This window comes from Dermacentor andersoni, chromosome 6 (genome assembly GCF_023375885.2).
Source record: "Dermacentor andersoni chromosome 6, qqDerAnde1_hic_scaffold, whole genome shotgun sequence".
Taxonomy (NCBI): Eukaryota; Metazoa; Arthropoda; class Arachnida; order Ixodida; family Ixodidae; genus Dermacentor; species Dermacentor andersoni.
Window position 1 is genome coordinate 18481471 of NC_092819.1, and position 25726 is coordinate 18507196.

Below are 25726 nucleotides of genomic sequence, written 5' to 3' on the forward strand. Positions count from 1 at the left end.
AAACGGGACCGCCACTGTGCCCTGCTTCCAACTTACGCGAAGACACAGCCCCTTGAATCTGCATTTACAGACTACATTAGAAAGGACCACCCGAATGTCTGATGTCTAATGCACAGAATCTACGTGAGGGACAGTCATGGTTTGAGTTACGGCACGTAATTGGCCCATGGACTAGCACTGCCTGGTCGTCTCGATTAACCTTCTTAACCGATTAACCTCGTTAACCTTCTTGAGAGCCACTGGTACTTTAATTGGTTAGCGTGTTCCGTGTTTTGATGTACTTTGCGTGTGTCGTGTGTCTACGCCGCCCTCGCTCTGTGCGTATACCCCAGCATTTCTCTTCATTACCATAAGGAGCAGCGTGGGAGGCGTGCCGCCAGGCAAAGCCCTCCAGGATCCATTACAAGGCTTCCCCCATCGCTCTTTCTCGCACAGGCAGCGACAGTCTCGCAAACGTGTGAAAGAAAAACGCCAAGAGACCCACTCGCATACACAGTTTCAAATGTTGGCGGACCAACGCTACTGCAATCAACTATACGTGACTAGATGAAAGGAAACCCCATACAACTGCAAGAAACTGCAAGTACATAAAGTCTGTAGGGCGCTGCCTCGTGCACGCCTCGCGCACCCGGCTCGCTGCCCTCGTCCAAGTCGGCGCATGCGTGAGCGCGCAAAAAGCATAAAGCGTGGCGTGCCTCCAACGGCGGTGGTGGTGGTTGTTCTTCAGCCGGCTGTGCGGCATCTCCTCACATGTGAGCAAAATGTGTCGTGCCGTTAATGTGTCCGATCTGTACTGCTTCACGATACGGACACGGGAAACAGCAACCCCGCACGTTTCATAAAAAATGATTATTAATGCATAATTGCACATATCTGAACATCGTAAACTTAAACGTGCTTGGAACATCCATTTTTATCGGCTGTATTTAATACATACGGAATATTGAGCTCTGAGGCGATATACACGATACAATCCCCAAAATCTTGCGCGTCTTTGTAACAGCGCTACCCGCCATGCGCCATTCCTTTGATTAATTTTTAATACCGAATCATGGATCAACTAAGAACGTTAAACCTTCCCTTAGTCTTCGCTTCAGAGTATATCGCACGTTTTCAATTTTCTAACCGATTCACGCTGCTTAATCCCCTCTGAAGTGTAGGAAACCGTGTAGTCAAATTTGAGGTACGGAATATAAACTTAATGAGCGATGGGGACTGAGAGCTGAGGTGCAGATTATAATGTGCCAGCCCAAGCCACCGACATATAACAGCGAGAGAAAGAGAAAGCTACTAAACGCTTTGCGTAGAATTCGTTCATCTCATAGGCGATAAAAATTATTTCTTTCTTAACCAAAGCAGGGCACCAATGAAAAGAACAACGGAAGAAAGGGTGCACGCGTTTAGACAAAAGCGGTTGTAACTTAACTGGAAAAAAATATTATAGCCGACAACAATAGCAGCGAATATACTTTTTTCTTGCATCAACGTGGCGCCATGGTGTGTTTGATTGCTAGATATTACATTTGACAAAGCTAGTTTAATAGTGATTTCATACAGACCACGAAAGAACAGCCCAAGACAGGCAAACATTCAAAGACAATCAGAAGCTAAGAAAATATTTTTTTAATTTTATTTTAATCTTCGGGCGACCATTAATCTACCCGTTATACGTAACCCTCTGCAAATCATCTTCGACAGTGAGAGCTCTAGAAAAAAAATGAAAGAAAATAAAGGAAGAAAAAACAACGAATCCGCCGACACGCAGGGCGCGGCAACACTTCGCGGCAGCCTCCGAGAAGGAACCGATCGATACAGATTTCGAGCCAGCTTCGAGAGGAGTTGCACTCGAAGTTGATGAATAGGGGCGGCGTTCCCTTCGGGTCCCTACCATTGTGCACGCGGCACACATATCGCGCTGCACGATTTAGGCCACCACAGAAGCTATTTACGGCCCACACGGCGAACACTCTGGTGGCTTCCTGGAAGGCGAAATGCTCGAGCACCCGATTTTGATCCCGCCAGACCAATGTTCGTAAAAAGTGCTGCCGCGTAGCACTTCTATCTTTATATCTAAGATCACTGATACAGCTAGTGAAACAGTTAAAATAAAGCCAAATGTTTACTATGCTTGGGCCATAATCGTAAACTGAGAGAGAGAGTGAGAGAGTGAGAAGAGAATTGTCTTTATACGAAGGCACAGAGGCCGGCCGAGCGTGTGCGCTCTAACCTGCAACTATGCGCTGGAGAAAGAAAAAAAAAAAAAGGGAACGAAACAGCGGGACCTTCTGTTTATCATCTCTTACAGTCCTGTTTGCAACGCTTGTTTCTCCCCAACCCAGTGCGGGGAAGCAAACCGGAAACTCTCATCTGGTTAACCTTTCTATATTTCCTCTCTACCGCCATTACTTGTATAAACCTTGGTTGCAACCTGACACATCCCTTGTTCGACCTATGTTGAGTATTACAAGCCTCCACACTCCTGTGAACTCTTTAATGTATCAATAAGAGCACAGAAATACAGGAAGCTCTTTAAAAACGTTGCTAACATAGAGTTCGTTTCATGCGCGCCAACAAAAGCTAGCTTCTTAAAGCTTGCTCGATGTTAGCTAGTAGAACTGACATAAAAGCTGCATATGCCAGTGATTGTACCTGACAACGAACGAAAACTGAAGTAAAGTAGTTAATGTTCACCGACAAAGCGCGCCCTAGACTACACTGTATAGCGAGCTAAGCCAGAGTTAGGTAATATTATATCACTCCGCTATTCTTTATTTCCTGTTCTTACATTTCCCGTTTCTTTCACTTTATTCCACACATTCTTTAGTCGGTGGCCTATTTTCCCACTTGCTCATCATTTAATAAACAATTCGAGCGGAGACATTTGGCGTTGTTCAGATTCATTCATTCAAGTAACTTTATTCAGTACCCTGCGATTTGGTGGGGTGGGCCTGGACCCCGCCTATGTTTCGGCCAAGGGTTGCTGGCCCTTGGCAGCTCGCTGGACGGCCCAGAGTTGGTGTATGCGCATCTTTTATGCGACTTCGCAGGGTGCCCAGTTGAGAAAGACAAAAATGAAAATTTCGTGCCGTACAGCGACTTGTACAGCGGGAGAACGTGCTGTCGTAAGGGCAGGGAGGGAGATAGGTTCTTAATCGAAAACTACAGAGGTTAGCATGGCGGCTCGCCTAGCATGCCAATCCACGTGAATGCAATGACGAATATAACTATACAAACAGGACATACGGCACTTAACCCGCACATATTACAATTCATATGACTAAAGTATGACGCACCCGTATCTCGCAGAATTTCTGCCATAGCGAAAAAAATTATCCAACCAGCAAAAGCAATTTCCGTTCTACAACCTGTTGTGCAACCTCAAGTTCTATCAGCATATTAAAGTGTCTCGTCGTAGTGAAAACAATGTCTGTCATTTGTATGGTTCGTCATGGCACAAGCCAGTTATATGTCATATAGCAGATTTGTTACGATGACAAAATTGTTGTTACAATATACGTCAGGCGTACGACAAGTATACTGGTCATATACTGAGACGTCGTGCTTCGTTTGATGCAAATAAAAGGCCAGACCAGGAAGGGTATTGTCCAAAGATGATTCACGGTGAAGTTTGTAGTACGCAGAATATACAAGAACGCAAAAACAGTGAACACACGAGCGCTTACAGCGCTCGTGTGACCTTCCCTGCGCCTTTGTCTATTGTGTGTGCTACAAATTTCACCATGGACGCTTACTCACTAGCCCAACTACCAGTTCTACTGCAGTCCAGTGAAGAACCAAAGTTGACGGCACGCTGTTTCGGGTCCATTTGAAGAATATCCCGTCGTTATAGAATTTTTTATTCCCCTTACCATTTTCCCCAGCACAAAGTAGCCAGCCAGTCTGAGAACTGGTTAAGGTCCCGGTCTTTCCATCTATTCCTGCTTCCTCCTTCCCCTCAATCATCTTTAGTTGGTCCGCGTATACACAAACGGGCAACACTTTTACAAAATTTGGAGGACGCTTAAGCTTCGCCTTTAAGGGCGGAACGCGACAGCGTTCAAGGACCATTTACTGCTTTTAATGTTTCCCGGCAACTGCAGGTTATGTAACCGTAACGTTTATCGGGAAACGCTGGCTGCGAACGCTATGCACGAAGGCGAGCTTCCTGGTAGAAACGTGGCCTCTTGCGTGGATCGATCTGCTGTTATTGTTTCGCACCTTTAATATTTCAGTCTGAGAAGAGCTAACATAAAGGACATGCACTGTCGATGTTCTTTCCCATTACGTTTGTTTGCGGGCTGCCCATCTCAAAATTCCGAGGAATAACTTTGTAAAGAATGAAAGTAAAGAATGAAAGTCAAAGTATCAGCAACTTTGGTGGCAGAAAATTGGTTGGGCATGCGTGGTTGGGTATTTGCTTCAATATAAATTGCCTTCCGGGATTTTTCCCTCACGGCCATCGCCGCCGACACCGGCTTTTCTGCTATACGAGCTCCTTAACGCTGTCGCGTTAAAACATTCTTAATGCGTTGTATAGGACAGAACGGTTTTCATTTTCGTGGGGCTAGTTACAGTTATGCCCCCCAACACACCCACACTCCAGAGATGCCGGCACTGAAACCAATTGCCTAGGCTTGGATTGCAGGGCTAAGCGCTAGCCAACGCACGTCTATGGTTGTGTGGTCGCCACTGAACACGCAAATACTGCTAAATTTGGCAACTTCATTTGAAATTAGTGTTTTGGCGCAGGTTGGCGCAGCTTGATGGTTTGGCGCAAGGTGGCGCAACTGGAGCAGCACGTTCATCCGCAATCTTGCACAAATGTACACCCTTTGGGGTGTACATCTTGCCCCACAACGATAATCATCATCTGTTTTGCCTGCATTTCCTTTCTTTGAAGCTGCGAGCCCGGTACTTCCAAGCCACAAACGGCATGCGCGTTATCATCACGACAGAGCATTCTGGACAGAAAAGTAGCGAGCGCTGCGTTTTCAAGAAAGGAAACGCAAGCAAGAAAGACGACGATTACTGATGTGTGGCAAATATACACCTCAAAGGGTGTACGTTTGCTTAAGAGTGCGTTTTAGAGAAAAAATGTTTTCGCATTCAAATCAAGTACGGATACTCAAGTGGCTACGTTTTTTCAAGTCCTCGTGTTACAAATGCTATGATGTAATATAGTGTAAAGCCGCAAGGTGGAGGGAAGCAATTAATTAAGGTAAGATGAGACATCCACCCAATCGTAGCAATTGCTACAAAGGAAACAGATGCGGGTTCCTCGAAAGAAAAGCCTCGCAGTTGAAGAAAAATTCACCCTGGTCCGGGACTCGAACCCGGGACCACCGCCTTTACAAATGCTATTTCGTTCATGCCTTAACCTGTGCGTGCGAACGATCTAAACTTGAAGGTTACATTGCATCGCGACTTAAGGGACGCTGAAATTCTTGTTTTCTAAGACATTACAACATTGCGCACTAAAATAAATAGAAAAATGTGTTATTAAAATATTTCGCTTTACCTAGCTTCCTGCGCAGCTCAGGAGAAATTCGACGTTCCACTTTGTCAACGTGGGCTAATTCTATTGCTTTGAACACTAAATATGCTTTTTTACTTAACTAGGCAGCACAGTCTATGTTAAACTAAGTAAAATAAAAAGAAAAGGAAATTAGCACGTCGACAAACAAACGCTAGATATTTGAGCGATCCCTGCATTAGCCTCTATCAAGGAGGAAAAAACAATAGAATTGGAGTCGTCCGCTACAATTAAAGCTTCCGATCTAATTATCTTCAGCGTAAAAAAAAATATTGCATTCCAGTAGAATCAAAAGTTACAAGTTAACGAGCTGGAAATGGCGTTTACGCAACGACTCGCATTTCCTAGTCGTTAATGCATGGGCGGGCTCCAAAGAATAAGCATGCATTGCGCCTGACTAATTGCGTAAGCCAATAAAGCTAAAAGGGTTTACGAATAGCATTGCGCTATAATTGATTTTGCACGACCTGAGCACAAACTGTCGTTTCGCTGACTGGCGTAAACGTTCTTGCAAGGCTGTGCTTGCACTCGTCACACTCGTTTTCACAGCGGCCAAATGTCCGCGTTTTGGACCGAGCAGCTGTCAGATAACTGAAAAGTATAAATATCTCCGCCTGAATGTGCAAACTATAGCTATATGTCCCCAGCGTAGGTATATTCTCCGCACACTTTGTAATGACCACACAATATGCATTCTTCTAGCAAACATATAGGGGAACGAAGTTCTGGTCAAATAGCTTTGGCTTTCGTATACGGTTTGGTCTACGCTGTATCGCGTCGAGCGATCCAAAAATATTACATATCGCCTAAAAATGATAAATTTTTGAGATGCGACGACATCAACGTTACTCATAATACAGACGAGACGACTGTTCGGCACTAGCACCTACAGATGCTCTATCGGAAACACACACACACACACACACACACACACACACACACACACACACACACACACACACACACACACACACACACACACACACACACACACACACACACACACACACACACACACACACACACACACACACACACACACACACACACACACACACATATATATATATATATATATATGCCCTCTTACAAACATGTATTTCATTACTTTCGAGTTTAGAATCCTCGTCGCAAGAATCGTCTTATGCCTTCATGTACAAGTGATGTTTCAAATCGGTAGACAGTTCGTACAGATAGGAAACATGGGCATTTGACACGCATTTACACATAAAAATGTGAAGCTTGCGAGAGCAATACCTTTCTCTAAAGGGAATATCCTAATGACACGAAGAATGGCTCCAAAGAGAGGGGAGAGGAAGTCACACAATGGCGTGCATTTCTCTCTCTCCCCCCCCCCCCCCCTCCTCCCTCTATTTATAAAGCAGGGCTTTAACCGCTCCGAGCGCGAAAGCCGACTTTCGAAATATGAGCTCTGTCTGAACGCGTGCTTTCAGAAGCCCACCACAAAGGAAGCCACTTGGGGACTTTGAATCGTTTCCCTCCTAGCTACAATTAAGTCTTGTTCAACAGCATTACGAAAGGAACTCAGGGCCAAGGATTTAATTTACGGCATTATCATCAGAGAAAGATGGAAAGAAAGTCAACGGACAACGCTCTAAAGGACTCTAAATACAGATAATTCAGATAAGTATGACCGGGACAATCTTTCGCTTTCATTCCATGAGTAAGGTAAAACGTATGAAATGTGAAACCAGCGTGTTTGGTTATGATAATGAAAAAGCTTCACGGTTTTAGGCGCGTGTTGAAGCTACTGGCGTCCTTGAAGCTACCATTCACCTAGACTTCAACACCAATTTTCTGTACATTACTATAGTCGCTGTCAATTTTGAGCGTAAGCTTGATAACTGATCGCTCCATGAAAGCACTTTGTGCACAGAAAAAGAAAAACAATTACTATCCTGGACAACTGCGTCCGCTCTCGCCAATTTGTGTAATGAGACGTGACTTCGGTTTGTGTGCTTAGTGTAAGGCCCATAAAATCTTTGCTGAAAGAATAAGTAGCAGCTCTGCGACATGCTCTGGCGAAGGGTCTTCTACTAAGTAATTTCTTCTTAGCGTTTCCTTTGTCCAGGAAGGTACATCCTGCTTTCAATGAAATTGCCATATCAGAAAACTGAAACGGGCAATCTGCGAAGCAGCAACGCATCAGCCACTCATTTGCAAATAACAGCGCATCGTTATCACTATAATCATGATGAGCCTAATTAAGTACACTATAAAAAAGAGGCCAATTACAGGTTTAATTCTATGTCCTCTGTCATGTGTGGGCTCGGTATTCAGCTCTTGTTGCTGCCTAGACTAACATTGGTTTGAATGTTATTGCTATAGATAGTTCATTAAAACTTCTTTCTGGGCGAGTTGGTGCATACTTGACATGAAAACTGTTTACAGCGCAAACACATGCAACCACAAAGTATAAGGGACAGTACACAGCGCTTGTGTCCTGTCCCTTATACTTTGTGGTTGCATGTGTTTGCGCTGTAAACAGTTTTCATGTCATGCTATAGATAGCAAGTGGTACACAATTTAATATACGTTAAAGTGAAATGGACGACAATTGTAATCATGCGAATAACCTACACAGGTAGCCGTTATTATTTCGCTGAAGTACAGCAGCAAAAGAGCCGCTGCGAACACGCGTACCTTGCCAGTGAATGCCGCTTCACAGGTTTGAATTGTCGGTCTTCACGGATCCTGCAAGAAGAGAGATTACGACTGTTAAGTTTCGGTGCCAGGCAAACCAACAGAATGAGACACCCTATATAGCGATCACTCGTTTCATACTGAGTGGCCCATCATTAATGTTGGTGTACTGCATCCTATTAATATATTCATCGGACATTGACCACATGGCGTGTCGGCAGTTTCCACGTGCTACATGGCTACAAGTGCTGCAGACGAGACGACACTCTGAACAGCACCAGACCCACGCCCGTGTTATGGTATGCTTGAACTTCATAAGCGAAGTCTTGCCAGATCCACGGCAGTGTTCCAATGCATACGGTTTTCACGAGTGTACTATTGGGGGTGAGCTCCACCACTGCAAATGGTGGCGCCGCTGTCGGCGTGACGTCATATGAGGGATCACGTGGACACAGCGGCCGCGTCGGCTGCTTCGGAAGCGCCGAAGCGAGATGAAAACGAAAGTTTAAAGTCCCGCCTGCGCTGCGGTTCTCATTAAGTGGCGAAGTTTTCCCGCTTCGAGTGTCTGCTTAACAATACTTGAAAACACTATAATAGGTAGTGGCTGCCTTCCAAGCCGTCCAACATGGTAAGCTAGTGCTCGGTGCCGCAGTGCCGGACGTGCACAATGGAGCCCGGTGCCAGCCCTCACTCGTAGTCGCGGGACAAGAAGCTGCGTGAAGCTTGGATCGCGAAACTTAGAACCGGCAAGCAGCCATCGGCTACAACTCGGTTGTACAATAAGCTCTTTCGCGACGAAGATTTCAGCTAAGGTATCGGGGCTGCTATGCTCAATAAGTAGCAGAAAGCGCGCACTCAGACGCTCGCCTGCGCGCGCTGCCCGGCTAGTGTCATGAAGCTTTGAACTATGAACTTGTTGATGCTAGATAATAGCAAATTCACTGGAATGGAAAGGGAACGGCAAGGAGCACATTAAAAAAAGGCATGGCATATGCTCATGTTTGTGTTAGCAACAAACAATGGACGTACTGGATTAAGAAAAAAGAAGCAGCGGGAAATTGCTCGCTAAGAAGACCAATAAACATACGGTGCGACGCAACTGGATAAATAATGATATTTAAACGTGCAAGAACTTAGAACAACAAAAAAAAATGGTTGAGTCGTCGCGACGGCACAACCCAAGCCAACATAGGTGTCCAAGTCGCTAGTTATAAAAAAATGATTTTTGAGCAGCTCTGATAGTCCACGCAACAATGGCTGCTTGTACTGTCAAATTCTCATATGCTGCGGCCTAAAGCTCGTGGCACGAAGCGAAAGATTCTGCGCGGACACGCATGCAGACGCGCAGTCGGTCACTGCGCAACCGTTGTTATGATGGACCTGTCAAGTATGAGAAACAGTTAAGCGGACGTCCCAATGTCGACATAATTACCCTCTTCTGAGAAACAGCGTCACCCCTTTTATTCCCCGAGCTGACACAAAGGGAAGGACGAAGGAAAGAAAACCCGAAAGGCAGGAGGTCGTCGACGGCGGAACCTGACGAAAGCACTAATATTTCCACAGGCTCCCCAAGAAGAGATAGCGACGACCGCCAGATCGCAAGAGGTTATTTAAAGCCGTCCTGGCTCCCGTGTTAATCAGAATCACTCGAGACTCGGATGAGAGTCACAACCATGTACCAATGAAGTGAACACAATCTTTTCTACTTTTTCTCATCATCACGATGCCCGGCTTCGTCGCCGTTTCCTGATTCTTGCGATGAAGGCCTACCTCACCCGGTCGAGATCGTATCCCCGTGCGATCGCTGCACTGAGGCTTCCTTCTTTACACGCTCCATTTGGTTCTACAGACCACCCACTACAAGAACATATTTTACATATTTTGCTCTCTGCGAGTGCCGACCTTTCACTCAAGAAGCCGGTTCGGGGGACTATATCAGCGACCGCGCGCAGTGGGCGTACAGTGTGTAGTATTCGGTAAAGAGATAGCGTCTGTAAACCGTTCTGTGCTTTCTGTTTGCCCAAGATTATTATTTCGACAGTAAAGAACTTCCCTCGTTTCGAGAGCACTTGCAGAAATGTACAGGAGGGTTCACGCGTGGTGTTTTTATTGAGCGCCCACAGCCAAACCTATCAGAGCGCGCCGCGTGATCCCTCATACTACGCAAGAGAGGCGCTTCCGAGAGATGGCGACTCCGTAATTCCTCGCGCCCAACACCGGGTGACCATTTTTAAGGGTCCCTGAACCACTTTTCACAGAAGCCGAGAAATGCATTTAAAGTTAAATTAGACTATTTCAGAAATACTTTGCCGCAAAACGTTCTTCAATGTGTTCAACAGAAGCGGAGTTAGTGCCAATCAAACATACCGTTCGCGATGCTTCCGCCCCTTCTTCAATGACCTGCACCGAGAAGGCTACGGCGGAGCGGAGTGTGCCCAAAACGCTCTGCCTACTGTGGAGCGCCGTAGACGCCACCGTTTCGGATTGTGGCGCCTGCGACGCGCCAAGAGCGCTTGTCCTCGCCGAGCCACAGTAGCCCGTGGACTCGTCGCAGCACCTCGCCTCGGTATCTGCGTTGCGTAGCAGGCGTGCGCGTCGTCCGACCTCAAGTTTCGCATAGTTCGTGGCGGGTTGAGCGTTCAAAATTAGCCGCAATCAGCGGTACCCGACGGCTACGACAAAGATAAGCCGGCGGCATCGGGCGAGCGTGAGCAGGCGATAGGCGGCTTCTTCTGAAAGTACGTAATTATTATCGGAATTCGAACGCAGGTTTTCGCTTACTTCGGCTTGTTTAATAAACTGCGTCATCATATATATACATATGCGATGCGAAAGGCAGGGAGGTTATGCACAATAACAGTGGGAAGAAGCGCACGGATCCAACCATCCTTTTATGATGGACGTCAGCTATTGACCAATAGCAGCCGCGTATGGGAAGCTGCTATATTACGAAATAAAGAGTCCAGAAGAGAGTGAGGAGCACGCTTCTGTTTGTAAAGAGGGTGTTTGAGAGAAAGGTGACTTCACGCTCCGCTTGTGATAATCATGTGACGCACACGACTGCAAAATTTGGCTGAGATGTTTACCGTGGCTGAGATGTTTACCGACCGTGTTCTTTCACCAAACCCGAGGGATGGTTCAGGGCCGCTTTAAGTATTACGGATTTAAAAAAAAATATCGGCTGTGGTAGATGGCATAATTTTTCTCCTTAAGCTGGACTATACGAACAGGCGTACATTACTAGCACGAGAAGTCCAAGCACATATTTAACTAATTAGCAGAAATTAGCTCATTAACTTGCTAATTACTTTATGGCACATATTGCAATACGTATTGTAGCCGGTGAGTTTGCACGACGTATCCACTTGAAGTGAATACGCTTCGCATACTAATAAGCTGCAGTTTGTAAATTGCAATATGTGCCGTAAAGTGATTAATTAGGAAGTTAATTAGTGATTATTTGTTCATTATTTCCACATGTGTTTCGACTTCTCGTGCAAGTAAAGTCCGCCTCTCTGAATAATTCAGCTGAAGGATTAGTAATATGTTGTGCAGAACAGGCTTTTTTTTTTCTTTTTATTCCGTAAAACTTAAACATGGTCCCTCCGTACGTACGGCAGCAGAATGCCGCAGACGCTTGCCCCGAGCTGGACGACTGGGGGAGGGCACCGCGAACGTTCCTACAATGCACGACTCCTCCGCTCGCTGGGCTACGTGATCTGGCGCTGCTGTCGACACTGATAGTTGGAGCGCCCAGTGTATACAGCGGCAATATTTCTTAGTATATAGGTCAAAGATCAACACCGAAAAAACAAATTTTTTCTTCATTCCTGTTTCTATGGAAAGGGGGACTTGGTGCGTGAACTATGTTCTGTTGCAGAAGGTGCTTGTATGAACTCTTCATTTTAGCGACGTGCACCAATGAGGAGACTTCTCGCACCAGATGTTCCATCTTTAGTTAGTTGGGGAAAAGTAGGATGTCACAAGCCACAGAACAACATCAACGTAATATAAGTACACAATAAAATGATACAAACACAACGAACATTGACTTCACAAAAAATGGCACTAGTGGAACACATCTTGAAATGTCATGAACACTTTATGTGTGCACTTAAGCGGGAAATTTATTATTATTATTATTATTATTATTATTATTATTATTATTATTATTATTATTATTATTATTATTATTATTATTATACCCTATTATGAGCCGCCCCACGGTTACAACGTATGCTATGAGAAAAGGAGTAGCCGGCACCATCCATGTTGCGAACATAAGCCTTCACACACATTAAATAAAGAAGGAACGGAAATATTGCTTTCTTGAATAATTGTGAGCCGAAGCGAGAAGACTAAGCAAAGATGCGCCCTACAGAGTAAAATTCAAAAGAAATTAACAGAAGGCGCTGGGAAATTGTGGCGCGATACCGCGGTCATTGCGAAAACAAAACACAACTCGAAAATACGAAAAATGAGGAGAGAAGCTACATCAAGAGCAAAAAAAGAAAAAAAAAGACGAAGTAAGGCATCGCGCAGCCGCGTACCGAGACTGCGGTGGCGAACCCTCCGTGCTTCCAGGACAGGAAACGCCCGCGTACTCGCGCGCACGGTTCAGGGACGACGCACGAGAGAGAATCCCGAATCGCGGCCACCACCCTTTTCCTCCTCCCGGCCGGGGGCGCCCTCTTCCGGGCGGGTTTGCTTTCGCTCCGGCGAGCGTAATGTATGTCAGAGCCCAGATTGGATTCGGTAAAACACACCTGCACACCACCCACACCCTCGGCGCGGCCTTGGAATTTCGGACGTGGCGCGGCAGCAGCGATCGTCCGTCTCTTCGGGGCTCAAATCGTTTCCGCGCGGCGCTCGCCTGCCTGCCTTCCTTCTCGTTCGCAGCTCCCCGCCGTTATCTCGGCCAAATTCTTCGTGTTAGCCTAATCTATTTCTTTTTTCCCTCGGCCTCATTAAAGTGATCCTCCGCATTATGTTGTCGAAACTTTGGCCTTAGCGCGGATGGCTAGAAATAGCGACCTACTGAGAAGGTCAGAACGTACGGCGAGCTTAATTTGACGTCCTCTTTCTTTCCGGGCAACAATTGAACGCTTTAAACACTTTTTACCCCTTTTTCGTGCATGCCTTATAGCGGCACCGGTATTGTACGCGAATATATTATGTGCCCTTGTAGAATCGCAGAGAAGAGATCTTTGTTTGTTTGTTATTTATTAGAGCGTGGCAGCGAAGGACGCTCGTGTCTAGGCTCTCGCGCGACACTCGACAATGAGATGGCCGACGAGAAAACCCGGAAAGCTCCAGAGAGGAGCGGTCACATTTAGGACGTCCACCGTACAAATCTCTCAGCCTTCCACTGGCGACAGGAGAACAGAATGCCGACCAAGAGCAGCCAAGGAATGCGCCCGCAGTGACTCCAGACAAGACCGTTCCAACGTTTATACACTGGTTCATCGGCCGCGCTAAAGCAATTGCACCGACGTGACCAGAAACGGTGTGCCGAAAACAGGCACCAAATGACGAAAAAAAAGAAAAAAAGCACACGCGCACACGGCGCTCGCGAAATAAGAGCACATTCAACGCAATAAACGGACACGCAGGTTTCATTACGTCGACACTTCTCGGAGAAGCTCGGAGACAAGTCGCTGCTGCGCTGTCACTTTGCTTCCGGAGTTGCGCTTATACCTTTCTTTTTGCCGGGAAACTTCTCATAGTGCACTACCAGACGGGGCTGTACAGCCGCCCAGAATACAGGCTAAGCCCAGAGGGGGAACGCATCCTGCCATATTTTCAACTGAGTTAACTGCACATGCTATGAATTTGTATCACCCACCGAACCCGACTTCTTACGCTCAAATTTTATTTCTTGGATCTTTTTCACATTACGGTTCTATTATTCATTTCACTTGCTTCGCGTCAGCCATGGCGCAGCCAAGCGGCAGAGAGCGTAGGCGAGTGACGTGCAACATAGCTAGATTCATACTGTCCCATGATGTAGAGTTTCCAAGAAAAATTGCTAGTCTAAACTTTGGCGCTGTGATCGTGCAACTACAATCAAAATGCTGGGTAGTACATGGATACGTCTAATCTTCGTGCTTATGGTTTCAGACGTCTCATGTGGCGTTAGTTCGAATTGAATTGAATTGCATTTGTTTTGAACAATGTTGAGAAAAATCAGGCAAAACTCTGACTAAACAGCTTGAGAGGACCTGAGCACACACACACGTTGGCATGGGGGTAGTTATAAAAAAAAGTGAAATTCATTTTACATGGTTTACATACAAAGATGCTCATGCGATTATACATGTCAATAGTTTATACAATAGTTATAAAATTACTAAGACCATAATTCTACATCAACCGCTGCAGAGCTTGTGGCTATTCGGGAAGCGATTCGCCACATCTGCGGGGAAAGACCTCAAGAGTGGTGCATTTTCACGGACTCAAAACCCGCGCTGCGAATTTTGGGATGCTTCCTGCGCCACACCGCATATCAGGTTCTGGCACTGCAGATCACCGAGCTACTTTCATGCGCTCAAAAAAAAAAAAAAAACACCACCGCATAGTGTTGCAATGGATCCCGGGACACTGTGGGCTCAACGGTAATGAGATGGCCGATGCTGCAGCAAGGCGCGCCCTCAGCAATGGCCTGCGAACTGTAGTGCCATTCTCCAGACCGGACATCACATGCCTTCTGTCGGAATTAATGAGGAGTGCGACGAGAAGATACTGGGCCCAGCCAGACGCTCGTCACGTCCGCCATAAAAGGCTGGATCCCGATATGAAATTTCCTATTCTGCGTGGAATTCCTCGCCCTCATACATGCCTGATACACAGACTGCGATTAGGCGTCGCCTTCACGCGCAAATATTTGCACATTATTGGACGGACAGACTCGCCAGACTGTTCAGTGTGTGGCGCTGTAGAGACTATAGAACATGTGCTCGCGGTGTGCCCTGAGTATGCGCGCGAAAGACTGACAATGGCAGATACATTGAGACATTTACACAATGGACCACTGTCGGAGGACCTCTTGCTAGGCGCATGGCAACAGAGTTGGCAGACGACAGAGACAATGCGTGCACTTTCACGTTTCCTAGGTAACACGGGCCTGGACTCACGTCTGTGATACCAGTTGTGTAATGTGTCCTTCACCTCGTTCCTGCCATTATCATCCCCCATTGTGACCCTTTTTCTTCCCCTCTTCCCCTTCCCTTACGTAGAGTAGCAGGCCAGATGCTCCATTATCCGGCCGACCTCTCTACATTTTCCAATCATTAAAATACTTCTTCTTCTGCTTACTAAGCTTAATCTTTACAAATTTTCCAGCAATCACACCACTCAGCGCGCCCCTCCAGCTGTGTGCGCAACTATAGTGCTTTCTCCTCTTTTCGTGTCTGTACTCCCTCTTCCCCAGTGCAGGGTAGAAATCGGACGTGCGTTTGGTTTGCCACCCTCGCCTCTCTCTCTTTGCTGGTTGAGCCACCACATACTTGCCGCTCCCGCAGATACTAGCAACCAGCGTTCCCTAAAGTAAATTTTGCAGGAAACTCTATGACTGCAGCGGCCCACGATAGGCATGTCTGAAGGGCGCGCGCCTCTAACCTAGGAGCCCAAAGCTTCGTTTACGGCCGCGTGGCACCCAGCACGGTAACACTTGCCGGCTGCCCACCGAACATTTTGTTTTCGCACCAATTACAGTTACTCAATCTTTCGAACTTGAACACGAAAAAGCTTCATTCTTCGCCAACGCCGGGTCACAATTTCCTGCGCAAACATTCAATTTTTCAGTAACTCGAAGAGAAGGAGAAGCTACGTACATTATGGGCCTCTTTATGTTCGACTGCTGACAAAGGTTGTAACGTACGGATAATTGAGAATCCGCGTCGCACAGAGACTCCTAAGAACAATGGCGATAAAAAAAATCGCCAATCAGAAAATAACAAAGGCGGCGAAGAAGCGTCTGTTCAAAGAAAGGCATTTCATGCGCTACGCTCTGAACACGGACGTGATTGCATTTCTGGGCCCTGACAGCGCACTTATGAATTCCAAAATCGTTTCCGACTCGCGAAGTGTGCGCGCCTGCGCAAACAGTCATGGGACCATCGCCTATCGAAAGGTTAAAGTCCAACAACGCGACCTTGTCAGCCGCTGCGATAAATCAGACGTGTTGCAGTCAATATCACCCTCAGGAATTTCTCATTGCAAGGTGCTTAGTGCGGTCAGAGACAAAAAAATGAGGAACGTTAATCACGTACGTCACTGGCTTGCATGCGTACTAAAATAAAATCTGCGACTGAAGATGTCGAGTCCGTAGTTTCTAACAAAGACGAGGCTCCGCCATTCAGTGACAACAATGCGGCTCCAATAATGACGATCACGCGCATCATCGAGATGATGCACACAAAATGTGGGACATTTAATATTTGATTTATAAGGTTTAACCATATATCCTCCTATATAGGAGGATATATGGCTTGACGTACCAAGCTAATACTGTGGCTATTAGAGACGCCGTGGAGGCCTCTGAATCAATTTTGACCACCTGGGGTTCCTTAATGTGCACCTAAATCTAAGTACGGGAGCGTTTTTTTTTTTTTTTTCTGTTTCACACCCCAACTCGCGACCTCGTGATGGGCAGCAACGCGAGCAGTGCACTGAGCCACGGCGAATGCTTAATGAAACATAGAGGCTTCAAGTACGGCCAGAACTTGCGTGTTCTATTTTTATGCCACATGCTGCCTTGGCCTTTAGCTCTTGTTTAGCACGTGGCCGACAAAAATATAAAACAATTAAAGGCTACCCACCCACACTATACATTAGTACCGCAAGCTGTCTGCATTTCCTGACGTTTTTCCGTAGCTTTGCGCCCCCAATCCTTCAGTAGTCCCTTACAGGACTCCGCAGCTAATATATCACCATTGCCACTATACAGCCAAATGTGAGGCACATACTCCATTCCAAACATAGCTGTCAACGCTGTGGAGGCTATAGAGAGACTTCTTGCAGTGGCTTCGTTCGATGTTTTTTGACCGCAATTGTGCGCAACTGTTCTTTATATAAGCTCAGTCTTGAATGAAACAAGTTTTAATCGTTAGAAACAAACACACTGTGGTATACGGCTGCTACTGCGTTGTTTTAGATCATTTTTATTTCATTGTTCTTTTCGGGTTGTTTATTTGCAACCCATCGCGAGAAGCCTAACGTGCATGCTCGCGCCAGCGAACGCTGTTGGCGCGCAGCGAAGCGTAGACGAAACGCGCGAAGTGATAACTTTTCTTGACCGAACTTCTCGCGTAGATTCCACAGCGCTGACTGCTATGTATGGAACGGAGCATATATCAAATGTAGAGTGCGATGAATTACGTGTCCAAAGAAATATACGTTCATACAGTTCCTGTGTGCACGTGGTAGAGAGAGGGAATGATAAGGTGCGAAAGGTAGGAAGCTTAACCAGAAGGCAAATATCCGGTTTGCTAACTTGCACTGTGGGCTAGGATCCTCATCCTCATCAACCTATTTTTATGTTCATTGCAGGACAAATGCCTCTCCCAGCGATCTCCAATTACCCGTCTTGCGTTAGCTGACCCCGTCTCATGCCTGCCAGTTTACTAATTTTATTACACCACCTAATTCACTGCCGTCTTCGACTGCGCTTCCCTTCCCTTGGTACCATTTGTGTAACTCTATTGGTCCACCGGTTATCTGCCGTACGCATTACGTGGCCTGCCCAGCTCCATTTTCTTTCTGTTAATGTCAACTAGAATATCGACTATTCTTGTTTGCTCTCTGATCCGCACTGCTCGCTCCCTGTTAATTAATGTTGCGCCTAACATTTTTCATTCAATCCCTTTTTGCGCAGTCTTTAACTTGTCCTCGAGCTTCTTTACCCTAAAAGTTTCTGCACCATATGTCAGCACCGGTAAAATGCAATTATTGCACACTTTTCAATGACAGTGGTAAGCTGCCGTTCATGATTTGGTAATGCCTGCTGTATGAACTCCAACCCATTCTTATTATTCTGCAAATTCCCTGCTCATGATCAGCGTTCCGTGCGAGTAATTGACCTAGATAAACGGACTATTGCAGAGATTCTGCCAAGTATGAATTGTTGTTATCTTGTGAGGGTATTGAACATCACCTTTCTGACCCTTCTCTTGCATCTTCTCGGCTAGAGTAGTCGATCACTTGCTGCCATTTATCCCCAACGGTAAGGGTTCCCAAAGGTTTCAAACGTTAAGGGGAGGCAAGAAAATGGAAAGGAAGGCGGTGAAGGAAATCAAGCCCACAAAAAGGGAGAGGGAGAGAGAAATGCACGCCCGTACATACACACAAAATACATAACGCAAGCTGGAGAGTTAGTGCTCAGACAAATTTATCGAGTTTACTGATGGGCGAATGGTACATGGTGTTTAGAACGGAAAACAGCGCGGGTTCTTGCACCGCTTTCTTTCTAAGCAGTTCTTGTTACAGTGGAGGATCTATCTTATAGAATGCATTAGCTAAGCACCGCTCTCGGTTTTCCGATCACGGTATTTAGGTGGAGCGGTAGCACACATACCAGCCTGAAGTCTTTCTGTGCATGCAACGTGCATTGTCGCTAATGAATTGCTTCGCGCTTACGCCACAGGCGACCAATCAGTTGCACGCAGAACGAAGCCCAGGGTTTTAAGTAACGTGACATTTAAATTGTCGAAAAAAAAAGGAAAAGGAAAAAATAACGAAGGACACAGTAAGCGATAGACGACACAAATACTGATTGTGAACTGAAACTTTTAATCAAGCGCGTAGAAAGTACGGCACAAGAAGCGCAGAAAATGAAATCAAGCGCTACGCTGTTCACGTCTTTCCTTTAAGGAAATTGCTTTTATAGACGGCGCTTTGTGCGCTTGCTTTGAATTTGGCCGTCCTTGTTATCACCTTCTTTGTGAGCCACTATTCATGGGCCCGATTACAGGAATGCTTCCTGTTCTGTTGACGAAACACTGACTGATTCATGAGCTTTGCTTTGCAAAGGACTCAGCATTGTTACTCACATTTCATCATTTGTCCCGCGATATTTATTTGAATTTAATCAGACAAATTAAAAAAAAATTATGCACTTTTATGCTGCATCAATTTTAGTAACTTCTTGCATACGAGGGCACACTTGTCCCTTCTGAGACTGGCTGAGCGCGACTACTTGCAAGAACGAAGCACACAATAGCGGGAGCCATTTCCGTGCCTGTTTAAAGTGCGACTGCGGAGAAAATGTAAAAATCCTCAGCAACGTTATGATTTTCACGAAGGTTCCTTCCATTTTATATGCCTGACGGACAATTTACTTAGTCGGCGATTAACTTAGTAACTTAGAATAGACTAACCTGGTGCAGATAAAAGAAGAAAGTGTCGAAAGGAACTCCGCCATCTTGAAGCCCTTAGCGCTTTGTAGAACGCCCGCAAAGGGCGCTGAACAAACGAAGTGAAAAAGCAACGCAGTGCGGAGTGGAACAATGTAACGAGGGCGACTTCACGATACTCTGGTTCCTCCGTTGGAGCAGCAAACGAGCTCTCATGCTTCGCATCGTTCGTTTGAAAAAGGCAGTAGTCCTTGGAAGCATATTAAGGCGATCCTATCACTGATCTTGAAAGCGGGGCTGTAGGTTCTTACTGTCGTTTTTATTTGTCTGCAATAGCAGGAAGGACACGTAGAAAGAAAGAAAGAAAGAAAGAAAGGAAGAAAGAAAGAAAGAAAGAAAGAAAGAAAGAAACAAAGAAAGGAAATGAAAGAGAGAAAGAAAGAAAGGAAAAGGAAGAAAGAAAACTGGATGCCTACTGGTGAGTTTGCTCAGCTTCTTAAAACGACACGCGTGACTTTCAAGCTCTGTTACTCTCTCGCTAAAAGCTTTTGTCGCAGCCGTAGCTAACAGTTGCCGTCAAGAGGGCCAGTCATACGGAAGGTACCGCTTTTACTGGAAACTAAGCAAGCGTTTCTTACGGACTCGTTTCGTCTCTTTCGTTCTTCACCGTGCACCCAAACCACAATACAGTCTAATGAAAAAGAAAGAAAGAAAGAAAGAACACACAGATCCAACGCAAATCTTGAAATATATGTGAAGCGAAGCGGTTAATCAAATGCTATAAGTTTGGGCAATTTCATTCCTGCGGCTTCGGCGCAAGGGAAACTGGCACGCGCGCGCATGTGCTCTCGCACATGCGGAGTAACTATATATATATATATATATATATATATATATATATATATATATAGAATCAAATCAAATGAAAGACAGAGTATCTCCGGTTTGCTACCCTGTACCAATAAGTAAGAGGAAAAGGGGTGCGAAAGATAAGAGAAAACGAAAAGAAAACAATACAGAACTGTCTCTGTGACCACTGTCACACAGGTAGCGAATGATCCACATGGTCATACACAGCGTCAACGTTACGCTAATACATTCAACGTCACACAATGCACAGTCACAGCGAGAGAGAGAGAGAGAGAGAATTTATTAGAAAGGCAGCGGTCGGCCTCAGCTAGCAAGCTGTGGCCTGGTACTCTCCATAGGGGGAAAAAAAAAGAAGGGACAAAAGAAGAGTTATAAAAAATGACGATGAGGATAGCAAGAAGAGATGCATATATACTACTCCTCACACAGACCGGTATCGGTTAAATAATGCAGTAGCGCGTGCATAGCGGGTCGCACTGAAGCTCGTGTATATAGGCCAGTGTCCCAGAATTTCACTTACCGAGAGGGGGCGCTTGTACCCGTGGTCTATAGCGGGACTGAGAGCGGCTTCTCTTTGCGGTTTGAAGCGAGGGCACTCGCAAAGAAGGTGCGCGACCGTGGCTAATGGCTAATAAACGGCTAATAGCCCAGCGTGGGCTATTCGGCATTTCAATTCCGAAGGAGTACACATTTGAACATGCTACTTCAAGCCACAGACAAGCTAGAACGGTGCAGTCATGTCGTGACAGGCCGGAAGGAATACAAAAGCGTAAATTACAAGGCACGACAGAACTATACGTACGATTGTGGCCTCGCGGTCAGAGCTTTTGGCTGTTGTGCTGGAGGACCGACGTTTCGATCCCGCCGTCGGGCACGTAATTCATTTTATTTTTAAAGCGCGATCTGTTCCGCAATGCAGCAGCAGCCACATTCGGGAAAGTCCGCAAGGCCTCGGAAGGCTCAATTTGTGGTTTAGCTTGTGCAAAAACAATAACCGTGATCTATCTCAAGTGCAATTCCTTTCTTAAAGCCTGCGCTATCGATACTTTCAGGTCGTGAACGGCATGCGCGAATCAACGTGACATAGCATTCGAAACAGGAAAGTAGCGACCGCAGAACTTCAAAGCGAGGAAGGGTACGCGATATTAATGACGACTTTCGCTAGGAGACACGATAAGCTCCAAAGTAGATCGAACATTTTTAGAGTGCACAGGAGGTTCTTTTCTTTTTTCGTTCCACCTTGAGTGGAATGCAGCTGGAGCAACCAGGAATCAAAGCCATGACCTTGTGCTCAGAACCAGCACGCCATAACAAAGAAGTCATGGTCGTGCAGAAAAGAAAGAAAGAAAGAAAGAAAGAAAGAAAGAAAGAAAGAAAGAAAGAAAGAAAGAAAGAAAGAAAGAAAGAAAGTGGTCGACTGCGCAAAAAAACAGAGAGATCGCAAGCAAAGAATAGCACGATGAAGGAAACCATGAAGAAGGAATTGATTGCGCGCTCAGGCAAAGAAGGTCGATCGAATCCAGCTCATCACGCCGGCGCATCCAAACTCTCATCAGAAAGCTCGCGAGAAGGAGGCCTGGCCCCCAACCTCCGGGCATTGTTCTCCTCGATGGCGAACCGAATCTCGCGGCGCTAATCTGTTGACACCGCGCTCCGTAACGAGCACCGGCGCTGATTGGCTCGAGAAGAGCATCGGCGCCCGAGCGAATGTGCGGGAACTCACCTGGAATTAACTCGGCACTGTCCCACACCCTACCTGCCTTGCACGTCTTCGCGCCTTCGTCTTAAGTGCTTACTCCTAAGCATAACGTTGGGTTTGAAATACTGCACGTTTTATGAGAGAAACTTTAAGGTCAGTACCGAACGTAATCATGTTGTGTATGCTACAGTTTGAACGCTGTGGTAATTGAATTTTTTATTACAGTTATGTGCTTTCTGTTCAATCAACTATTTATTGTAGTAAAAGAAAAGGAAAGGAAGACGGCGCCAGTATCTTTCAGAATTTCTCAAAACTATGTTACTCAAGTAGTCAGCCAGTCAAACAAACGTTAATTGCACTTTGTGTCTGCGAAAAGTCGTCAGGAAATACCGCCTGAATTTGTCGCCTTTTCAAGGTTTCATGAAACGCAAATTCATTTATCTTCGTTTATTTATTTTCTGGACGCATTGTAATCTCTGAAGTTGTCTTACCGTTAGAGCGGATGAAGGATCAAAGTACCGAGCAGCTAACGCATCCTTTATGATGTTTTCACAGCACTGCAGTTATCTAAACAGAGACGGCGCAGATTCGATCGAGAAAGAAAGAAATAAGCACTGAGCGGAAATTAAATGAGAAAAGGAACAAAAAAGGGATGAATAAAACGAGTGCGTTCCTTCAATAAGTATCTGTGTTCTTCCCACATGGGATGACAACGGCCAGTCGAGCGGCAACATTGCGCGTATTCGCGGGTTTCTTGCGCGCTCGGAAAAACACTTTTATGTGAGACGTATAGAGCAATAGAAAGCTGCGGCGGCAGTTTTTCATGTTGCTTTACGATTTTCTCATTGATACTTTTCATCTAATTGTAATAATTGATAAGTTTGCCCTGCAGTGGGCGTAACCAGGATGATGATGATGATTGATCAATTGAGACTAATTATGCAATTAGGTGGAATGCAAAAATTAATATGAGCATCTCCAAGCGACGGCAAACAACATTACCTCGGTTCTGTCCAGCTACGTGGCATTTGCATATATTTAAACCTTGGTGCATGATAGTTGGGGACACCACGCAAATATTCCACACCCATTCAACGCTCCGCAGCCAGAAGACCGCCTATCGAAACTTAGGCGCCGCTGTTTTCCCCCGAAAGCTGTGAGCGAAGCGCAGGTGCGCAGTGCAGAATGAAAGCACCCAAAGTGGCATAAGCCCGCGCTTTTACGAGCGGCTTCAAACGAGGAACTCTCAAAAGGCTTCCCAAGTGCCCTACGTTTTCTCGTCAGCCCAACTGGAATATTGGTCTTCGCAATGAGAGGGCGACCGAGGAGTACCTGAGCAGGCATAAGCACCGACTATGCTTCAAGCTGGCGTTGCTGTTTTCGCTGGCCGTGCGGGTATACTGATCGCTCTTCGACACCCGCTTATTACTTTTTTATTCTCTTATATAATTTCCTCCTTAATTTTATCGACTTGCTCTTGTAGGGATTATAGGGAGGTAGGGGGGATTTGAAGCAGTGGGGAAAGCATTACTTATTTGTAAGCTTGGCAAGGTTTCCTACTCCTACTTCATTTGCCTGTGAGTGTGCGTTTCGACAATTCAAGTCACTCACGCATTCGTTTATATACAGAAGTCAGTCGCGCTCTGTGAAGAGAACCTTAAACTCAGCGTCCAAATGCAATGCTGACGAAAATCCAAGAACCCGCTCAAATTACCCGGAATACGTTTTACCTTTCGTTCCGTTTCACCGTTTCGCCTCCTCTCAGACCAAATTCAAGTAAATAAACGCGTTAGAGTCTGCTTCTCTAAGTTGGACCTGGCAGTGAAATACGCGACGGCCGAACGCAGTTCCGGGCGAAAGGATCCCCGGCTTTCGCGAAGGGGACGTGCGCATTTTGTCAGGTGGTCGTGTCCTTTCCGCAGTGACCACGATGCAGCGAAGACACTTGGGCGGACAGGCTGCGCTGTAGTTTAGTGCCCAAGGATGCATGCGCTGCCTCGCTAAATCCGTACAGCACAAGAGAAGCTGCAACTGGCGTCAACTGCAAGGACGGAACTGGTGGATCATTGTTTAACAAAAGGACACATGTTCGATTTTGATCATTGTGCCACGTTAGCACGCGAACACCGATGGGGTCCAAGAAAACTTGTGGAATCATGGTTTATCCGTCGCAATCAATCTGCATGCAATTCTAACCGTGGCCCCCTGCCGGATGTTTACGGCAGTATCATAGATAAATAGGATGTATTTTCTCATTTGTTGCCATTTGCGTACTGACGATGCCACACGCATAGGCGGCGAAACGTCAATGTTTTTGTTGTATTTTATTGTTGAGTAAAGCCAGTGATAACAACATGTTAAAGTATAAGCAACAGAAGAATGAGCGTTGCATTCGAATGAGGTCAGAGTTCGCGACTTCTGAGCAGTTTGCGTATACCGACCAATCAGGGATACTGTCAAATAATATAATCCCGGCCATTATGTCACGAATCTATCGTTTAACTAATTAACTCTCGCATGAAACCATACCGCAAGGGAAAAGCTCACAAGGCCTCCTGCACGCCGGCGCTGCAACATCTACGAAATGTAAAGCGTAAAACAATTTTGGCCAACGTCATTGCGCGCGCAGAGTCAGATAACGCAGCGAAAACGGGACCAGCAATGGCTATATCATTAGTGATCAAGATACGATACGTTTGCTACTGTTCGTGAACGCAGTTTATACGCTCTGATGGGTGGTCTGTTCCACAAGAAGTGTAATATCTCTCTCGTCTACTCGGCGGCAGCTTCCATCCGGGGCTTTAGATAAAATATTACGTTAGGAATTCTGAGAAACGTGGCTGCCTGCAGCGTAAGAAAATAAAGCTTTTCGTAGTCGGCGTATATCAAGAAATGGGTTTTCGCAATCAAAATTATCGTGTCCTAATAAAACGTGGTCTTTACGATCTCAACAAGACCACGCTGACCGATGCCAAGAAATGTTCCGCATCAAAACGCACACGATGCTGGCTGCGCAAGTATTGAGCAAGATGTTCACCTGTGTGCTTGCGTACGTGTGTGTTGATGCGTGGGAATTTCTGTACGACCTCTAACACTACAGTTAAATTACGCGAAGATTTTCCCACGTGAGCGTTAAAATTGCGGACATCCACAAGAGCGTTTAGCAAGTTATGACCGTGGAAAATCCGTGCCGAGTATACGAGTGTTCTGTGAGAAGAAATATCAGAGGGAAAGCTGCGTCCTGCGTATTTGCCCGATCATCAAGTTCAAAGCCATATGTTACGAGTCTTCGCTTGAAAAAAAAAAAAAGGAAATTCCCTTACATCTCATACACTCCCACAGGTGTACCACCACCAAACAAGCCAATGCTTCTTTTCAGTTTTGCGATTACCGCGCTCGCGACCAACTTCGGAAATTTCGGCCTCTGGCTCGCTAAAGTGAATCATCATCATCATCATCATCATCATCATCATCATCATCATCGAGCATGCTGCACCGCTTCAGCGAGACGCGCTACAGCCACTGGGCTCACCTGTCCTCCAGAGCTTTCCCAGCATGCGTTGCCTGCTTTTCTTGGGCAACCTCCATTGCTTACTTTGGCCTCTGACT

The 25726-nt window shown here is 46.0% G+C and overlaps 1 protein-coding gene across 5 annotated transcripts in view; it reads right to left on the minus strand.

Moving 5' to 3' along the window:
- Positions 1-25726, minus strand: part of LOC126521301 (uncharacterized) — a 275216-nt gene that overhangs the window by 109224 nt on the left and 140266 nt on the right. For 4 of the 5 annotated variants that reach the window (XR_011895096.1, XM_072288646.1, XM_072288644.1 and 1 more), the window contains one exon: positions 8198-8248. The exons of the other annotated variant lie outside the window; for it this stretch is intronic. The gene's annotated coding sequence lies outside the window, so the exon portion shown is untranslated. The remainder of the gene's footprint in view (positions 1-8197; positions 8249-25726) is intronic. 5 annotated transcript variants of the gene reach the window in all.